At 38.2% G+C, this 21,114-nt stretch overlaps 1 protein-coding gene across 1 annotated transcript in view; it reads right to left on the bottom strand.

The window, feature by feature from the left end:
• Positions 1-9,802, bottom strand: part of LOC139958994 (polypeptide N-acetylgalactosaminyltransferase 1-like) — a 61,704-nt gene extending 51,902 nt beyond the window's left edge. The window contains exon 1 of the mRNA XM_071956464.1: positions 9,302-9,802. The gene's annotated coding sequence lies outside the window, so the exon portion shown is untranslated. The remainder of the gene's footprint in view (positions 1-9,301) is intronic.
• Between the last annotated feature and the right edge of the window lie 11,312 nt (positions 9,803-21,114).

The following is a 21,114-nucleotide window of genomic DNA, read 5'->3' as shown; positions in this document are numbered from 1 at the left end:
AGTGCCAAAATTATAGCAAGACGTAAATATAGCATGTTGACATGACCAGTGTAGTACGTGTCATGCTGTTACAAGTTTTCGACATGCTGATGCTGAATTTGACATGTTGATAGACGCAATGGCATATTGTATTTTGTTTCGACATGTTCATATGGAGTTGTAACATGTTGATATCGAATTGTAACATGTTGATATCGAATTGGACATATATATATTAACTTGGACACTTCACTTTCTTTTTCGACATTTATGGAACGTTTGGCTCTCCGTAGGTTTCACCAAGGAGTTGTTATGGAACGCGTCTCTAGTTCAATACCCGATAAATTGAACCGCACACATAACCAAGTTAGTTTAGTACAAACACCTTTACTCTCTGGTAGGTAATCCCCTCCTCAGTGGTTTTTACTTTCTGCAGACTGGAGAAGTCAATGAACTACACCAGCTATAACAGGTTCCCATTTTAACATGAAAAATGTTATTAAATTAATCAAAATCGTTTCCGCACTCGGCAAAGGTTTGGATTGTGTGTATATCTATTGCCAAGTTTTGGTCGACACATACCGTAGGTGTTACCCTCCTCAAAGGACACCCCCTGGTCTAAGCCTCTCACGCGATATAGCAATCAAACATACCGCACCTATAATACTTGATGTCTACTTTGAAAATAATTGTGATAAATTATCTCGTGAAGGGGGCACCGCTCTTCACCACTTACCTACTTATCGAAAGCTTCTAAAGAAGAACACGTAGATCATATTTTGTTCCCCAATGATATCAAACTATATGCCTCATGCGAACTCTCTTATTTGTATACTGCTAGAGTACACTTGCACATATTGACACTGGGAGAATTATGAGAAGTTCAAACAAAATCGCTGCCACGACCACAGGCCTCCAAACTATAGACGATAGTAGGCCTTTCTGATCTCTGTTTTATGAAAAAGATCATGAAAATAAAATTGTGCCCTAAGGGTAAATATTATTTGGTTTCGTTGTTCAAATAACACCCTAACACGTTGTAATGTAAACAGAAAAACCGGCCTAACTCAAGGGGGCAATCTTTCCAAGCCCGTGTAGGAAAATAATCTTCAATCATTAAACATTAATGGATGTAATTTGAGCGCTAAAACGGAACTGATTAAATCGAAATGCGACGGCAAAGGTATAAAAAGGACATAAATGAAAAAAACAAGAAGGTGTAAAATTTTCACTTGCGAAATAACACGGAGGACTTTGACCTTGGATTTACTGGTCAGAAGAGACAGGTCTTAACGTTCATGATCATAAATCGAGTCAAGTGTCTTTCAATGTATTTACTGAAGAATATAATATGTTGTAACAGTGGGAGTGTACTAATTTGTATTTACCTTGAAAGCATGAAAGAAAACAACTATAGAGGAAAGTAAACAAGTTTCACGTCTGCACGTGTAACTATGACATCACACACTGACAAAATGGCAGCTTCTTGGTAGGCAGCATTTAAACCACGTTACCGTAGATCTCCCAAACGGAGATATAAAAGAACAATTATATTGGTGGAGTTGTTTAACACAAACTCATCTGTATCATTTAAATTGAAGCAGACGGATGAGTTCACATCTCCTTCCAAGTCGAAACGGCGGTAAGAACCAGAGTTACCATGGTAACGGCTAACATAAGGCATGTTAGAAGAACGTAGCAGGGTGTTAATAGAAATCCCTGTGCATCATTATACATGAGATCCCATACTGCGTCCATACTTCAAGGTGGGGGGGGGGGGTGGGGGAGGTGGGGAGGTAGGGGTAGGTGGGCGGGGACTTTGTGTACTTATACTACCGTAAATTTCGAGCTAGCCTCTTGGACAAATCATCAGCCTTCCGGAGGGCAGAGGGAATGGTTGCGCGCAATATAGGAAACCGTGAGTGATCTACGCCAATGAAATTAAACGACCCACATTGAGTCCGGATAGCCTGTAAAGGTTAAACCAATCAACCTGCTTATAACGGGTGTCCTATTTATTGCGATACCATGTTTTGTTCGCCCTGGGTAAGCCTAAACGGAGATTTATACGTTTTCACTATATTTGAACTCAACCTTCTTTGAAAAGAAAACCCCATAAATTCGCGAAGTAGGCTACAACAGTGTGTGGATTTGAAAAGTCATTGATAATCCCGCCGTGAATTTATGACAATGTAACACAATCCTAAAACAAACGATTCATACCATTTGTGGATAATACTCGATATGATAGAGATCTTAAAAAGTATCCGCCCCACACAGTTCACATCCCTACTTGAAACAGGCTGTTTCCATTAGTACCCAACAGTCGCACGGTAGGATAGCGTATTAAAGCGCCACATGTAGCATCTTATCATTACATATATGCTGACAAGACTAAACGCAAGACAGACGGAACCAACTATATATAGAATACAAAAGAGGTTATAACAATGGTTATGACGAGGTAAAGAGCAGTTAATAAGGTCTTACTTCTACGCCACGTGATAATTCCCGGCATAAAAACACTTGCATCTAAAATTATCCGTCACAAAGTATAGGCCTACCGATTTGAAAGTTTTCAAATATAATGTGAATTTTTAATGTGTATTTTATTCCTGTGTAACTTCTTTGAATTAATTCAAAAGTAACATGTGTCTGTACTGACAGCAAAATGCAAGTGTTTTTTGTTTTTTCGTTACTGGCAAACTGAAAATCTCCTGGCATTTAGCCAGTAGGCTAAATAGCCTGAATTTCGAGGCCCTGATATGTGTCATATTTTGGACATGTTCATATCATGCATGTCGCCGTTAAATTATTAAGTTGTCGTTGTTAACTAAAGACACTGTCAAATAGAATTATAGAAGTAATTATGAATTAAAAATAAAAAATTAAAACAAAATAAATGACTCCGTTACTAAAGTACTATAGTGCCTTCAACTTTTACGAACGACTGGGTGTTTTTTATGTTAGCGATTTTAGACAATTATGTCCTTCAAGTTGGAGTTATTATTTTAACACAGAACTTAATGGGAGTGTGGTATCTATGTGATATACATATATATATATACACGTGACGCATAAATACGAAGGTATATAATTGAAACTGAAGTCATAGCCGCTGCACAAAGATGAAAAACGAAACTGGATCGCGCCTTAGCTGAATGCTACAGGCCCAGTACAAGCTTAATCTGGCCCTGCATACGCAGTATACGCCACTATAGTCGTTTTATCAATCCAGTCCAAGATCAAAACCGATAGTATATAGACAGTTTTACATTAGCCTCTGGTCATTGCTCTTTTCGCTTAATTTGAACATCGTAGTTCAAAGGTCATCAGCAATACTCCTGAAAATATGGCAGCAAAAAAAAAAAAAAACATAAGAAAATCAAATAACATGGTCAATCAGTCTCAAAATTCAACAAGCGTTTTCCGTTTCATATTAAAAGTATTTGCCATACTGAGATATTTAATGGCCCGATTGGAAAGTAGTTAATGACTGTTAATAATTTGATTCGGCAGGCGGGGTGAACCTCCTATAGAATGCCATTAGCGTTAACTTCGTAGTGAAATTCATGGGACATCCAGTACTATTTCCACCCATAACCGATACCCCCCGTCCGTCCCCTACCCAGTCAAGTAGCCAGTGCGGGCACAGGGGCCGTGCCCTTCCCCGTACATACTTCTGTGGCCCTCTTTGCCATTATTTTGTGGACAAAACTTCAAAAGTTACAGGACCCAAGTATTGTGCCCTTCTTAAATCTTTAGTACCTTTCCTTAAATTGTTGGTGCCCCCCCACCAAATACAGATATCCTGGGTACGGGCCTGTCCGTTCCAATCCACAAACACACACGAAGCATGTACTAACGGATTGGGACAGTTTCGAACATCCAGATGAAACTCAAGCCTTGGATATATTTGTGATTCTACTGTGTGTGGGTTATGTGAATTCCCAGTCCTGCACTATAATATCGTGAGATTTGGTTTGCTGTTTTCGGGGAAACGAGAACAGTCAATACAGATGAATCTTTGCAGCGAATTAGTGTGCGCATGGAAGTATAAGATACTGGAAGAATTACCCAGAGTTACCCCTGCGAGGCGGTGTATGTCTACATACAGAGGAATGAAAAGCGAATTTAGCATATAGATTCCCCTATAGAAGGAGACTTGACACCTCCTATGGTATGCTAGACCAGTCTAGAAGCTGATGTTTACAGATGGCAGCTTGATGAAAAGATATTCACCGTCTTATATCAATTCTAAAATGTTTATTTGAACAAAATTTGTGCAACTTTCAAAATGTTGTAAATCCTGACGGCGAGACTATGGTAACTCCCATAATGCATATGGAAGCCATGATAAACAACACCTGCGCACAATACTGTACTGTACAGCAGGGGGGGGGGGCGGGGAGAGGAGGGGTTAGACACTCAGAAAGAAACATACAATAGCCTGTTCCTGTCTGGAGAGGTAATTGAAGATATTCATTGTTACTTATCTCTCTCCTGATCATTAGACACTTATAGCAGGTGATCAGTAATGTAAACAACCTCCGTCTGTGAGCAAACTTATGAAATCGATAGAATCCTTCATCTGAAGTCAATAACACACAGAGTTTTAACGTTCTTATTGTGGTGAAGGAGATGGAGTCGCAGCACTGCTAAATCTGTGTACTCAGACTGTTGCCTGAGTTTATAAATTTGGTAAACGAAGCACTAAGACATGCCACTTCATTTGCGAGACACAGATTTTTCTTTTCAATTGAGCTAAACGTTGTAACTATATGAAATATATTAGCACTCAACTGGTTGTTTTGCCACATAGAGCTGAGTTTACCCGATTATGAGCGAATTAGCTGCACTCATAAGCGTAGGAGGCGGGGGTTGGGGGGGGGGGGCTGCAGTCCCCACCCCTAACCAAATACATGTTTGTGAAAATTCAGGCAATATGCTGAGAATTTTTCATGGTTTAACTTATTTTATTATTATCATTATTATTGTAACGATTTCCCCAAAAATGATAACCAATAAGAAAATGGAAGGGTAATAACACGGCAAAAGATTGTATGTAATTGGCATGCGAGGTAATAACCGATGCATGCCTATATGTTATGTACATTTAGACGTTGAACGCGAAAAAATTTAGTTACATTTTTCGGGCAAGTCGTTACAGCCCCCTCCCACTTCCCCCAATCAAATTGGGTTCCTACGCCTATGGCTGCAATAACAGCAGAGCTGTAGCACGAGTACTATATAGTGTATATGAGCGTTAGGACAAGCAGAATTTCCCTTGTTATGAGTACGAGTATATATATATATATATATATATATATATATATATACAAGCAGAATTACGAGTACAACGCGCGAATACCAGTACTTAATAACCTAGCATTATCTATATACTAAATTTTCAAAATGGCCCGAGTGCGATTAAAAATCCAAGGAATGAGAAGTGGTATAGCAACTATGCTAGGATACAAACACTGCGTACAGAGTCTAGTAAATAGTATACCTAAACAGCTTAATTAGAATGACAATAGATTGCTATTGTTATATAGAATCAACTCAAATACAGCGCCGTTGCAGACCTCTATAGCAAGGTTCAAACATCCTTTGTGGTTCAAAAACCAATTTGTTTGATCAGGAAGTCCCTGGTTTGATTAAGAACCGCAATAAAATTCACGGCGTATGTTTGACAAGAAACTGGACAGCTTTCGTTAACCAAAATGAAGCATTTTGTTTGACCCCTGTTTTTACCTTTGGCAAACTGGCGAAGAAAGTATAAGTCGAGCAGATGGAAAAGAAGTATTGCAACTGTCAGTTGCACAGTTATTTGTTGAATTTCCGGCACATTTGTTGTGCAAATAAAGTACGAAAATGTGTTAAATAGTTACAAAGAAATAGATAAGACTAACCCGGATATACCTCTCAGATGTTTTAGACTACATGGGGTGGTTGGCTAAACATGACAGGATAAGGGAAATTAGCACCCCATGCATATCCTAAAGATGCACTCTCTTGTAGTCTTTATACCTCCGATGAACTTGGAATGAATGTGATTTAGCCAGGTTAAACTAGCTCTGTCTTGAACATGAAGTGTCATCATACACAGAGGACAGAGAATGGTGACAAGGGAAGGACACCCTGTTACTATAAATAGAGTATTGAGCCGACAACTAATATCTAATTAATTAATGGATCGAGGGGGGGGGGGATACATTGAAGCTTTCATGTCACAAATGTTATTGTGTGAGTTAAGTTTTTAATTAGAAACCGATTCAAGAACGCCTCCTACATTTAATTAAAATCACATTTTGAATCATCAAACTATACCATATATTGATAGCTTGAGAAGAGACATCACGTGACTTCTAAACATTTTTTAACTTCCCCCATCATCACTAAGTGTTGTATGGAGCGCCAAAAGAGCACAAATTCATGGTTGTTACAAGTGAATCTTATACGTAACCGATTCTTTGTGGTATAACGAATGGTCGTTTCTGATACTGCGATTGGTTTTTACGCTACTATTGTTATTCATAACATCAGTGGCGGGATTTGATGCGTGAATATGGGGGCAAACCTGGTAGAGAGGGGCACTCCCCTGGGAGAGAGGGGCAAACCTAGGGGAGGGGTAAACCTGCGAAAGGGTTCAATCTGGGGACGGGTCTAAGGGGGAGGGGCCCCTATGGTAAATTTTGGGTTTTTATAAAGCCCCTATAAATGTAATATGGTGCAATATTGATAGGGTATTTCCCAGAACTGGTTGTGTATTTGAAAATGTAATTAAACCCTTTCTGCATTAAAATATTGCCATGATTTAGTAAGCGACATAAAAAGTAACAAATGGATTTAAATAAGAATCATCATAATGGTGCGATCTTTCTTGTAGTACGGTAACGTATACAAGTATTGCAGAGTTGTCATGTTTTAAAATATTAACTCAAGTTCTGGGGATAAAGTTGAGGGGCAAGTGCCCCCCACCCCTCCTCGTAATCCCGCCTAGGCATAACATCACGCAAATGATAGTCTTCTAAAATGTTCTTTTTTTTACTCCCACATTCTATCCTTCACCTGGCCACCAAATATACGCAGCTGGAAGTGTTTGCCTTTTTCAAATCGACGCTTTTTAGATTTTCCTTACAGCTGCAAAAATACGCTAGAAAGTCAATTTATGGTCACTAAAATGCTTTAAAAGCATTTTACCACTGGCCTGTATTTCACAAGAATGATTTCACTATTTGAAAATCTTACTCGTTGAAATTGCATATTGGAAAATATTCCTGAATATTCCTGAATAAACAGAAAGATTAGAACCGCCATCAATTGAAGTACTTTGAACACTTTTAGCGTCGTTTGCCGATCGAAGATTTGATGGCCACATGTGGTAACCATTAAAGGTCACCAGTAATGACCGAAAATATGCTAGAAAGTCCAAAATAATGGTCACTCAAGCTTCAAACTTCAACAAGCATTTTACTGCCACCATTTATTTTCTCCTCACCAAGACAATTGATTTTCTTCTTAAAAATAATTTGGAGATAAAGACCAACCATGAAAGTACTTTTTAAATTTAACAAATAAAAGTTTGCTAAAATATTGGGGCCAGTAGGTCTATACTAATGACCATCCAAATTACAAAGGACAGTGAATGCCAGCATTCAGTTCTTGGAACATGCGGTTCTCCCATACGGCTATAGATTTGATGTATTCGGTTCGTGACCGGCTTTGAAGTCGATAAATTGCCTCTTTTAAAAATCTCCAATTTTTTAGGCGTTTGGACAAACACTTGTCTGGGCAACAAACATGTCGACAACTGAATGGAATCATTTCTTATTTCTTGATGTATCTTCTGGTATGACGACGCATTTGATGTTACAACGCGATGTTACAACCTCGATAGTATATAATGTGCTCATTCAGGCCGTATAAACGTATCTGTACGCTTGAAAGACCAACAAACAGTAACTTCGTAATCTATCTCCTTAATTTACAAAGAAGCTTTTCTGAGATTTAATCATACGAGTTTGCATTACCCATAAGCTGTTTTTTTTTTCTCTCTCTTTTTTTTGCTGTTGGCTTACTGATTTATGTCGAGACGTCGGCTGATAATAAGCACAACTACTAAAGGAAAATAGGCTTTATTTGAGATGGTTCAGTATAAACAAATATAGGCGATAAATTCAATACCTATATGTGTAATGTGTGGACATTTCTGGTTCGCCGTCTGTATATATAGGTACACTCGTTCTCAGTGGAGTTCAGTACCCTATCCTAAATACAGCAACAACAATAGCAGCTAAATATATATATATATATATATATATATATATATATATATTATAGGGTAATGCTTATTAAACTCCAAATCTGCCAGCAACGCCAACAATGGTCACATTTGTTTTTTTACGTAAGAATATATATGTTTTTGTATTGTAGCCTATTTCTTTTAATTTGCTTTGGCGGTTTATTTGACCCCCTTCCCGATAGCGGGACATTTTGGAGGAGGAGAGAGCTTCCCTGAAGGTATTTCTTTAGAAACTTTGAACACAATTATTGTTATAATATTTAAGGGACCTTTATATATGGTAAAACATTTTCAACTCAATTTATATTACAAACCTGTATAAAACCCTCAAAGCAGTATTCTAGTTTTTCACCTCCCCAGCCCTCAATTTGCGTGGATAATTTTAAGTTATATATGTATATATTCTGTGGCGGTGGGTGGGGGGTTAGGGTTAGGCAATACTAATATCCTCAAACAGTATCCTGACATAATAGTTTATACTGCAGCAGTCGTGAAACCTAGATGTTATCGACAGTGGTACATTCCCTTACCCCTCCCATGCATCCCCACTCACAAATCCTCCCCCCCCCCCCAATTAAATGCATTCATTAAAATGTACGGATATAAGATCAAATTCCTCTGAGACGCACAAACGGAGGAACAGAGTACCGTTGGAGAAATGCTAACCCTAACTGTAATTACTCTTTGCTATTATTACAACTTATAAACTTACTTATACGCTCTCAAATGTTCTCAACAGGAAGATAAAAGCGTTCAAATATTCAACAACAAAAACAGCAGAAAAAAGCAGTTTGCACGTGCAATCAGAAATAACGCATGTACCGGTATAGTATGGTAATGCCATTGACTGCCCTCGGAGGACACTCTATTTAAAAAAAAGATTTTGCTGAAAGATAGCTGTCCTCATCAAGACCTATTTCTCCGTATCACCCCCCCCCCCACCCACCCCCGCAAAATCCTTTGGAACTTATTTGATGGTAACGAAAATAAAAATCAAATAATTTATAAACTTACTTTTGATTACTTTCCCAGAGAGCAAGAAAGAGTTATTGATGCAGATTGGGTTTTAAGACAACCTTCGCTAATAAGGCTAGGTCTTGAGCGTGAAATTATTGTGAACTCATTCCGTCCGTGGATGTCCTGATTCAAATTGATCCGTGCTACAAATATATACGAACAAAGATGTAAGCCATACAATAACATCTCTGTAGTAGTTGTTACAGATGGTTTCAATTCCAACTTAATTAATTTTTTTTATCTTCAATACATAAACATTATTGCACACGAGTGAGTTATAACACAAACATTTATAACGGTCTTCTTTCCTTGTTTCTCCTACGGGAATTGAGGAAGGCTTTCAGAAATAGCGTAAGGATCGATCGATGATATCTAAGGTATGTCCATCTTTCAAATATCACCACCACACAAACTCCCGGTATCTGATTTCCTCTCACGCACGTAAGTACGGTACTTTGTGTTGAGTTAAACCGAATCCGCCGCACTAGGGTTCTGGAAGTAGAATGAAAGGAATGCCCAGGACCTAATCAAAAAGCGAGCAAAGTGATGGCGCTATATATCAATACTTTCAACAATAATATTTACAAAGCGAGCCGCAGCATAATATGGCTATGGTTTTCAACAGAGGCCGTATCATTGCCAATATGCAGCTATGATTTCCAATAGAACTTTCATTTTACACGGTATTGACCTTCAATATAAAATTCGGACTCCTACATGCTGTTTTCTAAATATGTTTATTCTGAAATATTCTTCTTCTTTGTTTTCTGTTAAGTGAACCTGACTCACGACGTCCCTGCCCAACCTTGACCCCCCCCCCCCACCTACCTCCTACATTGGTTACCCTTCCTACAGAGTAGACACTATGGCTGAGAACCAAATTTGATCCCTTTTGCAGAATGGTGTGGGTGACACACGACAGATTTACAAAGACCAAAACAGCATTGACCGCAAACATACTTTTTTAAGAAAAGTCACTCTAAGAAGAACCTGGCCACGAAAACCAAACGACTGATCCGCTCTCAACCCCAGTCCCCTTGCATCGGGACTGTGACTGTGTGATCATGAATAGTCAGAAGTATATCACGAGTCCCTTAGAAAATAAATAGATACACGTGATTTACTAGTCAAATAAATTTGCTGTAGTCGAAATTTGTTGATCGAGTATCTAAGTGAAATTTGCTGGTCAAATATGCTACGGACAAATATGTTAGTGAAATATGCTAGTAAAATACTAGTCATTCATACTGAACTTCCACGTCATGAAGTATAAGGCGTACATCAGTGGCGTGAGTTTTGTATTCTTGTATTTACTGATATAACACTTTTGGAAGCTCGCAGTGTAGCCATCACCACGAGATTGTATCCGATTTTTGAAAGCTTTTGGCAACTGTTGAAATTCTAGTATAAGGTAAATTCATGATGACCTTTTAGAGTTTTCTTTTCACATTTGACCACTGACCTCAAACGGAACCCTATTAGAGGTTAATTGACCATTTAAAATCACTTTTCTTTCTTTCCCTTTTTTTTCACAAAGAGGTTAAAATGACCCTTTTTCTTGTCGTCCTGTCGGACACCTGTGCTTCTCTTCGGCCTTAGTCTGCACCTGGTCAAGCGTGAGTGTTCACATGCGGTTCTTGGCAATCCTTCTAGTATCGGTCACTTGCCATTCTCAAACAATCTTATGAAACAAAAGTCGTTCACGTATTCTATGTATCCTTCCTTAGCCGAGTTATATATTTCCTTTTAAATGGAGTGAAGACTCGCGCACAAAGAAACGTCTGATGCCGGTAATCTGACCTAGTTTCGAATGAGGTGTAACAAAACTGTTAGACACCACCATCTATCCCAGAAAATACACCCACAAAGCTTGCTACCGTCGGTAATCTTAGACACTAGTGTACAGTCAATACATACAGCTGCGGTCAATACCCACAACACAGTGTGCATAGCAGCGATGGACATCTCAGGTCTAGATAAAAGAAACAAGGTATCACGTTACATTTCTGTCTGTATTTTGTAGCGACAAGAAAAAACTTCACTTGCAAGCACGGAAAGTTAACTTTTTTTCAGAGGGCGGCACGCGGTTTGGGGCGAGTCTACAGTGCCTTTAAATTATCCCCGACGTCTTTCTCTTTTTCTTTGTTTTAATTTCTCTCTTCTTTTTTAATGTTCTTAATCATTTAAACATCTGTTCTCTGAATATGATGCGTAAAAGAAACGCCCACAATTTTAGAAAGAGAAAATAAAGTAATGGAAAGGAAATGGTTGGAAGTAGATCACACATAAACTAGAACTTCCGATTTCCTTAACACCCGACGTAAAACCAAAATACCTACTTTGTTATGAAATATGAACTCGTAAATTTAAGCCTTAATCTCCAGTCGTTTAGTAATTTAGGAAATGAAAGTGAACTTTACCTAACATTAAATCCCATAAACTGTTTGTTTTGTCTAAATATAGAAAAAGCAGATAAATTTTGGAGTCTTCAAAAATCCATATCCTGTGCTAACCTTCAACTTTTGAAGGTATTCAACTTGTTATTTTTTTTTGAAATTAAACAAAAGTACTTGACGTTCACTTCATTGAATTCTTCCTATAGAAAAGAAATATCAAAAGTGATAGAATTAAATGGGAATTATGTCTATACTAGTAAAAGTAAAAGGTTCCATATCTCAAAGTGACTATGACATCATAGATTTACAAAATGTCAGCTCAAAGACATGACTTTAAAATTTGCATATCTCCCAAACGGAGCAAGATTTTTCTCATTTTTTCAAATAGTTATCATAAGGTAAAGAAGATTATTGGATTTGTCTCTCCATGAACGACCAAATGGCGCCAAGACGCCGCTGCTTGAATGCAAAACTAATACATCAGTTTCAACAATGAGGAAAAGGTTACGTAAACATCAACATTGTTCAGGTATATACGTAGATAAAACAATATCAAAGCTGTTCATTATGATGTCTATCCTTTCTCATTAACATAATCTTCTTTAACCGTAACATTCTATCCTTCCTGATAAGATTATCATAGGGATTTCTGGGATCAAGGTTGGACGAAAAGATAGACCGAGAAAAATCTGCGAGTCAATATACAACCATTGAGAATAGTTTACAAGTATCGGTTTGTGTAGAGCACAGAACATTTAGATAAAACGACCTGTCATTTTGTTGCATATAGACATATATATACGCGTGCTAATTTTTCGGTAGCTATTCAGTCATTGGTTTGATCCCTATTGGGCTACTGAGCAGGGGCGGCGAAGCCGGAGCACATGTACCACCTACACCCCCCCCCCCCCTCCTCCGCTCTCAGCAAAAGTTATCATGTTCCTAAGTTCCCATCTCCTTTATTTTTTAATGGAAAGTATACTCTTTTTTCATCTTTGTAAAGAAAAAAGTGTCCATTTGTTATTTAATAAAAAAATTTTTGTTGGAAAATTAAGAAACCTGTAAACTATTAGAAAGTTTCCGAAGTTTTTGAAGTTTGTGCTCCACCTATCCCATTCAATGAGATCCTCAGCCATAGCTTCCGCCGCCTCTGTTACTAAGGGTGATAATATTCAACGTGGAAGGTTCAACTGTTTTGATCATGCAACTATAGGCTCACATATAGCCTACTATAACTTTACTGTTGAACCAAACGTACCGGTACCTGTCCACATTGCTTCGGAGCTGCACAATTCGTATATAAAGTTATTCATAATCAGTTTTATATATCCTGGTAAAACTATAATTTTTCTATTCATTTCATGACTTTCTCATAAGACGGTTTTTGTCACCGGCCGGCTTTAATTGCTTCCTATTCTCCGATTGACCGTTCAGCTAATATTGAGACGCTACCGGTATATTGTCAAATCCGTTTAGTCTATCAATTTTCCGCTCGGTATTACTGGTCGAAATGAGTCATCTCCACATTGTGTGATATCCCGGTCCAGTGGCATAGGAAGGAATCAGGTACCATTGGTACACGCAAGTATATATAGCAGTTCCCACAACACAAGGGAGGGTGGGGGGGGGGCTGACGCAAAAGTGTCTCGCTGTATCTTATTGACGAGCGGGCCTCACGAGAGACACTGGGCTCAGGGGGGGGGGTGGTACAAACCCGGGGTCAATTAGGGATATCGGGAAAACATGTGATAAAGTATAGTGTATCCTCATTTTCAAGGCGGCTATACTTGAAGAAAAGGAAGGGTGAAAAAGGGGGGTGGTCATGTTGACACATAGGCGTAGGAGCCTCATTTGATTTGGGGGGGCTGTAACGACTTGCCCGAAAAATATAACCAAAATTTTTTCGCGCGCTCCGCGCGCGTTCTACACGTTAATGTGCATATCATATAGGCATCCATCAGTTACTACACCTGCCAATAACATAAAATCATTTTTCGTGTTATTACCCTTCTATATTGGTTATAATTATTGGGGAAGTCCTTACAATAATAATGATAATAATATCAGTTTAACCATTGAAAAACACATTGCAAATTATTCTTCTTTTTTCAGTAGTGCCAGTGGCGGAGCGAGGGGTATTGGTCAGGGGGGGGGGAGAGAATGGGTCTGTAGGGGTGCTTTTGACACTATCTAAGCGGAGCGCCACCACAGGTTGGCGCGGAGCGTACAGAAATTTTTGAGTAAAGATACTCCCTAGATCGCCGGAAATGACCCTTTCCGGGCCGCGAATATTTTTTTCCCAAACTGAACTGACACTGAAATTATTTCCTCGATTCTGATTGGCTGATCAAAACCGGAATGGTAGTCGGCGTTTATGAATGAATGTATGTGACACTGTTAGTGTTGATCATACCAATCCTCATGGGCCGCATCATGTCAAAATTACGTGTGTACGCCATATACAGGCTAAGTTAAAGTATGTAGGCCTAAGTGTGCCTACATGTAGATACAATGTGAGGCTTCCAGTTATCAAGAGCTACTGCAAGGGCGGTAGGGCCTATATTAATGAATTTGAGATCTCGAACTAGTACGAATACGTATATACGGTTTATGCAGGCCTACTATGTCACCATGTATAAGAACTTCTAATTGTGCAGGTAAACATATGTGGTTACGTATACGTATAGGTTATAATGCTATATACAACTAGTTAACAAGTCAAAAGACACAGACATATCGTCAAATGCCATGTTTGTGTACACTCACTGGCTGACACACACTCGCTCGCGCGTCTTCATGGCCACTACATATTCGACTAGGCCTATCATGATTCATTGACTGAATACATTTTGAATTTATGATTATAAAACTAAAAGTATCGCAACCAAACACCACGGTACATATGTACATCGGCTACATGTATACAATTACAAATGCACTGTGTGTTATTGTGTTGTATACTATACACAGTACAATAGGCTACATTACATGTATGTGTTGTGTAGAGCGGAGTCAAGCGAGTAAACAAACGAACGAGGACTGCCTATAATGGGCGCAGTAGTTGGGAATAGTTGCTTCACTCTATACTTTCGTTCAAATATACCTACTAAAAGTTCTGGAAAGTTGCTAATGTTAATATCTTGAATTTGATTGTGTTGATCATACTGATATCGACAGATTATGGAGGATCCATGTTGAAAACTAAAGTATATCACGTGCTCGCTGATAACCAATCAGAATCGAGGAAATAATTTCAGTGTCAGTTCAGTTTGGGAAAAATATATTCGCTTCCGGGCCTTGCTAATTTGCAGAAAAATGAAGGATAAATAGGTGTCATCGCCATTTGTCAGAAAATTGCACCAACAAAATGTGAAAAATGTCAATAGGTATTTGAGAGCGCAATAAAAAAGTCGATAATCGCGAATAAGAAAAAAGTGGTAAAAAGCTGAAAAGGGCGCCAGCAGTCCATTTGAGTCCGTCAGGGATCATCGCCCCTCTGAATGTATGGACGCTCTGGCACTGGTGCCCGAAAAATTCTCAGCATATTGCCCAAATTTTCACCAAAAAAATTGGAAAAAAATGCAAATTATTATTCTTTCAGTAGGTGCCCGAAAAAATTATCAGCATATTGCCCGAATTTTCACCAAAATATTTGAAAAACACATTGCAAATTATTCTTCTTTCAGTAGGTGCTCGAAAACTTCTCAGCATAGACCTATTGCCCGAATTTTCACCAAAAAATTGAAAAACACATTGCAAATTATTATTCTTCCAGTAGGTGTCCGAAAAATTCTCAGCATATTGCCCAAATTTTCACCAAAAAAATTGAAAAAAATGCAAATTATTATTCTTTCAGTAGGTGCCCGAAAAAATTATCAGCATATTGCCCGAATTTTCACCAAAATATTTGAAAAACACATTGCAAATTATTCTTCTTTCAGTAGGTGCTCGAAAACTTCTCAGCATAGGCCTATTGCCCAAATTTTCACCAAAAAATTGAAAAACACATTGCAAATTATGATTCTTTCAGTAGATGCCCGAATAATTCTCAGCATATTCCCGAATTTTTACCAAAAAAACCCCAGAAAAACATATTGCATATTATTATTCTTCCAGCAGGTGCCCGAAAATTCTCAGCATATTGCCCGAATTTTCACCCAAAAAAATTGTTGGGGGGGCTGCAGCCCCCCCAGCCCCCCCGCCTCCTACGCCTATGTGTTGACATAACAATGGTACGACCTTTTTCTCAATACCGTTACTGACGAAGATTAGAAATTAACTTTTCCAATAGAATATTGAACAGCAGTGCAAGTACGTTAAACGTCAGTTGCAAACAGTGGCGTGGCTAGTCTTCTGCTGTTAGCTTTTTAGGGGTATGGGGGGGGGGGGAGACTATGTTCTACAGAAAAAGGAAAAGTTTTTTGTGACATTGGGGGTCAGACAAATATTGGGGGCCTGCCACCCCCTGGTCCCCATCCCTCACCCGTAGCTACCCCTCCCTCGCCCGTAGCTACACCACTGGTTTCAAATGGATTTTTGATCCGCTTCTGTCGCTATGGTATAAACTCTTTGACAAAGGTCCAGCTAACCGAACTTTTTTTTAAAGACCAAAGACATCTTCTGTTTTTCCGAACAAATTTATTTTCTCACCTATCTTAATGTTAGAGGATAAGCACATAAAGCATAACTACACTAATTAACCAAATCCTCAACAACAAATCAAGGTACTGATTTTCTGTTATAGGAGGTCTTATACAATTACACGGTGTAAAAATAAGCGGTTTATTCTGATTGCTTCCTGCTATAGTCTCCGTTCACATATAGGTTTTAATATTTTTATCGTATGACAGCTACTTTTATGACACTCTGAACTCCTGCGTCTCGAACGCGTCAATTGATCTTTAATCGTAAAGAAAAGTGCAAAATGAGTTAACCTTAGGCTCTTTACTTCTTAACGATGAACTTTGTAATAGTATTCTCCTAATTGGATAGGCTGAAAATTCTTGTTTATAAATTAAAAATTAAATGCAAATAACCGTTTAAAATAAGCAACCAAGCTAAATAGATTATTAAGAAAACAATAGTTTGGATTAATGGTCAGAGGCTGATCCAGGATTTAAAATGGAGGGTTGTGGCCCTTCAGGCCGTTGAAGCCGATTCCAAAGTAGAGGGGAAGTAGGTTAGATTGCCCCCTTCCCCCCCCCCCCCCCCCAGAAAGAGGAAATACAAATGTAGACGCGAAAATAGTGCTTTCTGAGCCATATTTAGGCTATGAATGAGGTTTAACGTAAGGTTGTATTTACTATAGGCTATTTTATTGTGTCTGTGAGTGTGCGTTTGTTTTGTATTCTGACCGAGGACTTGAACAAAAGAATTCCAGGTCCTCGGTTGTGATTTCTAAAGAATCACCACGTCCTCGGAAGAATTCTATTGTATGGGGGTATTGTTAGGGTTAGGGTACGTGGATTAGAACAATGGAAAATACAACGGGGTCCTCGGTCTTAATGTAATACAAACATGTGTGTGTGTGTGTGTTGTTTCGGATAGAATAAGCTGAGGAAAAGGTGAAGAAAGTGTTTTCCCTCTAGGCAGTATTTTGTTTGCTAATTAATTTTTATACTCATATCCAGGTCTCGCATAAACCCCAATGGGAGTCCGTGCACGGAGGGGGGGGGGGCGGGGGTAACCATTCCCTACATGCGCATGTATACGTTACGTTCGATTTATATCTGTAAATCTGTAAATGTTTACCTGCATCTCATAAAATTTGATACGCTGTTCTTTTTATGTAGGTAACATTGAAAACGATATAATTAACATAAATGTTCAGTGACGGGATACAATATTGAAAATTAATCTTCATTGGCACATAATAAATTATGTTCGTTACAAGTATATACGAGGACGCGATAACTTTTAATAATATTTTAATACCTACTTCTTTCTTTTTCTTTCTGGAATACACATGTCTACGCGGAAATATATTATTCAAAACTGAAATAATTAGTCATATGATATAAACCATTTAGACACTTTCAAAATTAATCATCAAAAAAGATGATTTGTTTCTAAAAGATCTATCTACATTTTCCTTCAAAATTTGCTTTGTATACCGTATATAGGCCATACTGAACCTTGCTCATTTTTATTAATAATAGGCATGTATGCAAAGCAGTGATAAAGCCATATGACGATAAAAAATATCAATATGGAAACTTTATAAGAAAATTCTAAGAATAGATATATTTACATCAAAGTATGAGTCATATTTACGATGCTTGTGGTGATAATAATAATAATAAAAAAATTGTAACAATCTAAAGAGACAGCAGAAAACCTCCCCGTTTATACCGCGTATTATGTTGAGTTTATATATTGCCTGTTGAATCACTTGAATGGCCAATATATATGAACATTTCTGTTTCAATAGATACATCTTACTGAGAGTACAAAGGCCGCACACATGAGTTTGAAATCGATTATCTCGGCTTGCCCGAAAAAAATAACCAAAAATTTCCCGCGCTCCGCGCGCGTTCAATATGTTATGGTCAATATCATATAAGCAAGCATCGGTTATTACATCGCATGCCATCGTGACCGTACGGTCCGTGAAAGTTGCGCAGTATACCGGGGATGCTAATGTAAACAACGAAATGTCTTATGTAGATGGAGAAAAAGCATGAAGGTCCAATTATATCATCAAAACTCTCTTTTACATTAGTAATGGCGAATAAGGGGCTGCAGCCCCCCCCCCCTCCGCCTCCTACGCCTATGTACGCTACGTTCGGTTTCGTTATTCTTCATTTCCTTCAACGAAGTTTTATAATAGCCGTTATAAGAAGTTTTAATATTTGTACACCTATAATTTAACTGTGTCTGAATTTCGAAAATTTCCTGACCAACATTCTTCACCATACTTCCCTCTACTCGTGCAATTTTGACCGGTCTGTTAGGGTTGAAGGAGGTTTTTCTATATTGGTTGTCCATAGACGAAATTTTGTGCAACATTATTGGTATGTTTTGAAGTGAGTTTATTCACGAGAAATGTGAAGTTTCAAAATCTGAACAAATAATGGGCTTAAAAACCTTGAAAATTGGGGCTGACGGGTATTGTGGGGCGCGACGTAGAATTACATATACAAAAGCAATGATCCACAGGACATGCGATGATATCGAACATGATTTGTGACTGGTGACAATCTTCAGGTAATGGGTGGAAAAAGAACTATTGGGAAATACTTGGTTCTCAGGCAAAAGGTGTACATCTGGTTGGTCATTTTCAAGCCCGAGAAGTGCCATTTCCGGTGATCTGGGTTAGTATCAAAACCAGAAATTTTCTTGTACGCTGCGCGTCAACTCATGGTGGCGCTCCGCTTAGAGAGTAATTTGCCGGCGCCCCCCGGGTTAGAAAATCCTGGATACGCCCCTGTCTAAACACCATAAAAGAAAATTAAAAGGAACAACAAAGGGTTTCTTATCGTCATGTGTTTCTTTAAACTGATCATTGTGTAAGTCGCTCGCTTCAAGATTACTAGTACCTCATAAAAAAATCATAGCCCGAGTTTAATTCATTTTGTGCGATTACTGATTTTTAATTGTTCCTCTTGTAAACATATAAGACGAAATGAACCATAATCCTCGGCTCCTCGGTCGAAGAGTCTTGTCAAGTCAAACTTAACGTTACGTTAATAAATGAATCAATTATTGCTTGCCAGTGTTTAACGACAAGGCTTTCTTATAGCCTTTTCTGAATTGCATACAAGATGACGGTTGTATTATTGCTTATACGTATTGTAGAAGATGTAGAAAGAAAAGTATCGTATGTGAACAAGATTATCGAGTTCGAGGGCGAGGGGGATATAAGAGGGTGAGAAGGGGGTGAGGGGTGTAAGAGGGGAGAAGGGGGTGAGGGGGTGCACGAGGCCGAGAAGGGGTGAGGGAGTGTCCAAAGTTACATCAGTTAAATGTTTGCTTTATAATCATTGCATTTAGAGGTCTTTATGATCACATTTTCAAACGGTCACGCCCCACCCTCCACCGTATAATAATAATAATAATAATAATAATAATAATAATAATAATAATAATATCCCTGCTCCTAGTATCCCTGCTCCTAGTAGAATGTGTCCAATTGTAAAAATAACAATTTACCTAGTTTGACGTCAGGTCTACGAGTCTATGTGTGAGTCTGAAGGTTCAGTTTATGGATGGGGGGGGGGGGGGGGTGACTTCCAAGGGCAGTGGTGCACTTAACTTTGGTATGAAGGGGAAAACCACAAAATCACCTAAAACTGCCCCAACAAAGTGGACCTTCTGTGCATTTTGTACTACATATTCAAGTATTTGAATGTTGTTTTATTAAATTGCAAAAATTGCAACAAAATATATATATATATATATATATACACACACACACACACATATATATATATATATATACACACACATATATATATATATATATATATATATACACACACACACATATATATATATATATATATATATTTATATATATATATATATGACTCATAATTGACAAATAAGGAGTAAAATTTTAGAAAATATATTGAGACCTTCGTCAGCAGTACTTGGCAGTCGAATGAGAGGTACAAAATGTAACACAATGAAAGTATGACGCTAGGTAAGTGTTAATTGCATTGATGGAATTAGAACCAAATAAACCATGACTATACAGGAAGCGGATTAAGGAGCAAAGAACCGATTACATATGTTTGTAACTGATAGTTGTTAAGGGGTCCCAAGTCTTTGTTGACGCCGGTGATGTGAGACATAATACGAAAGATTCAATCGATTTCTTTACTATCAGTTCGGGCTGTCACTTTTTATTGGTGGTATTATGGCATTAAAACTGCATGCTTTCATTCTCCAACTGAAAACGTGTATCTCATTTTCGGACTGAAAACGTGTATTTCATTTTCGGACTGAAAACGTGTATTATATTTTCGGACTGAAAACTTGTCGGACTGAAAACTTGTCGGACTGAGGGGTGTACCCCATTCCAATCTAACTTGTCCATACGTGGACTCCTCTGCAACTTTAATGTGCGAAGTTATTAGAGATTTGGTTTGATTTTGTAATACTTGGTGTGTGGATTCATAACATTGAGTACAAGAACCCTATTGCTTTTGATGGAGGTGTGTATAACCACTACTGACCTGTGTTAGCATGCCATAGTGTTATTGTAACAGCTACAGTAGTTCTGGTTATACTAACAAGCAGAAGTCTAGTGCATTGAAGTCATCGAAACCTCAATGCATTTTGCATTCTGGTTTGTTTTAAGTGTTGTCGAGTTATACGTGCAACGTTAGCCGACTCTACAATCTGATAACGTTCGCCAAAGTATAATAGTTGTAATTAGAGTTCCTTTCAAAGGAACATTAGTGGTAATCA

This window comes from Apostichopus japonicus, chromosome 18, assembly GCF_037975245.1.
Source record: "Apostichopus japonicus isolate 1M-3 chromosome 18, ASM3797524v1, whole genome shotgun sequence".
Lineage (NCBI taxonomy): Eukaryota > Metazoa > Echinodermata > Holothuroidea > Aspidochirotida > Stichopodidae > Apostichopus > Apostichopus japonicus.
This window is presented reverse-complemented; position numbering and strand designations above follow the sequence as displayed.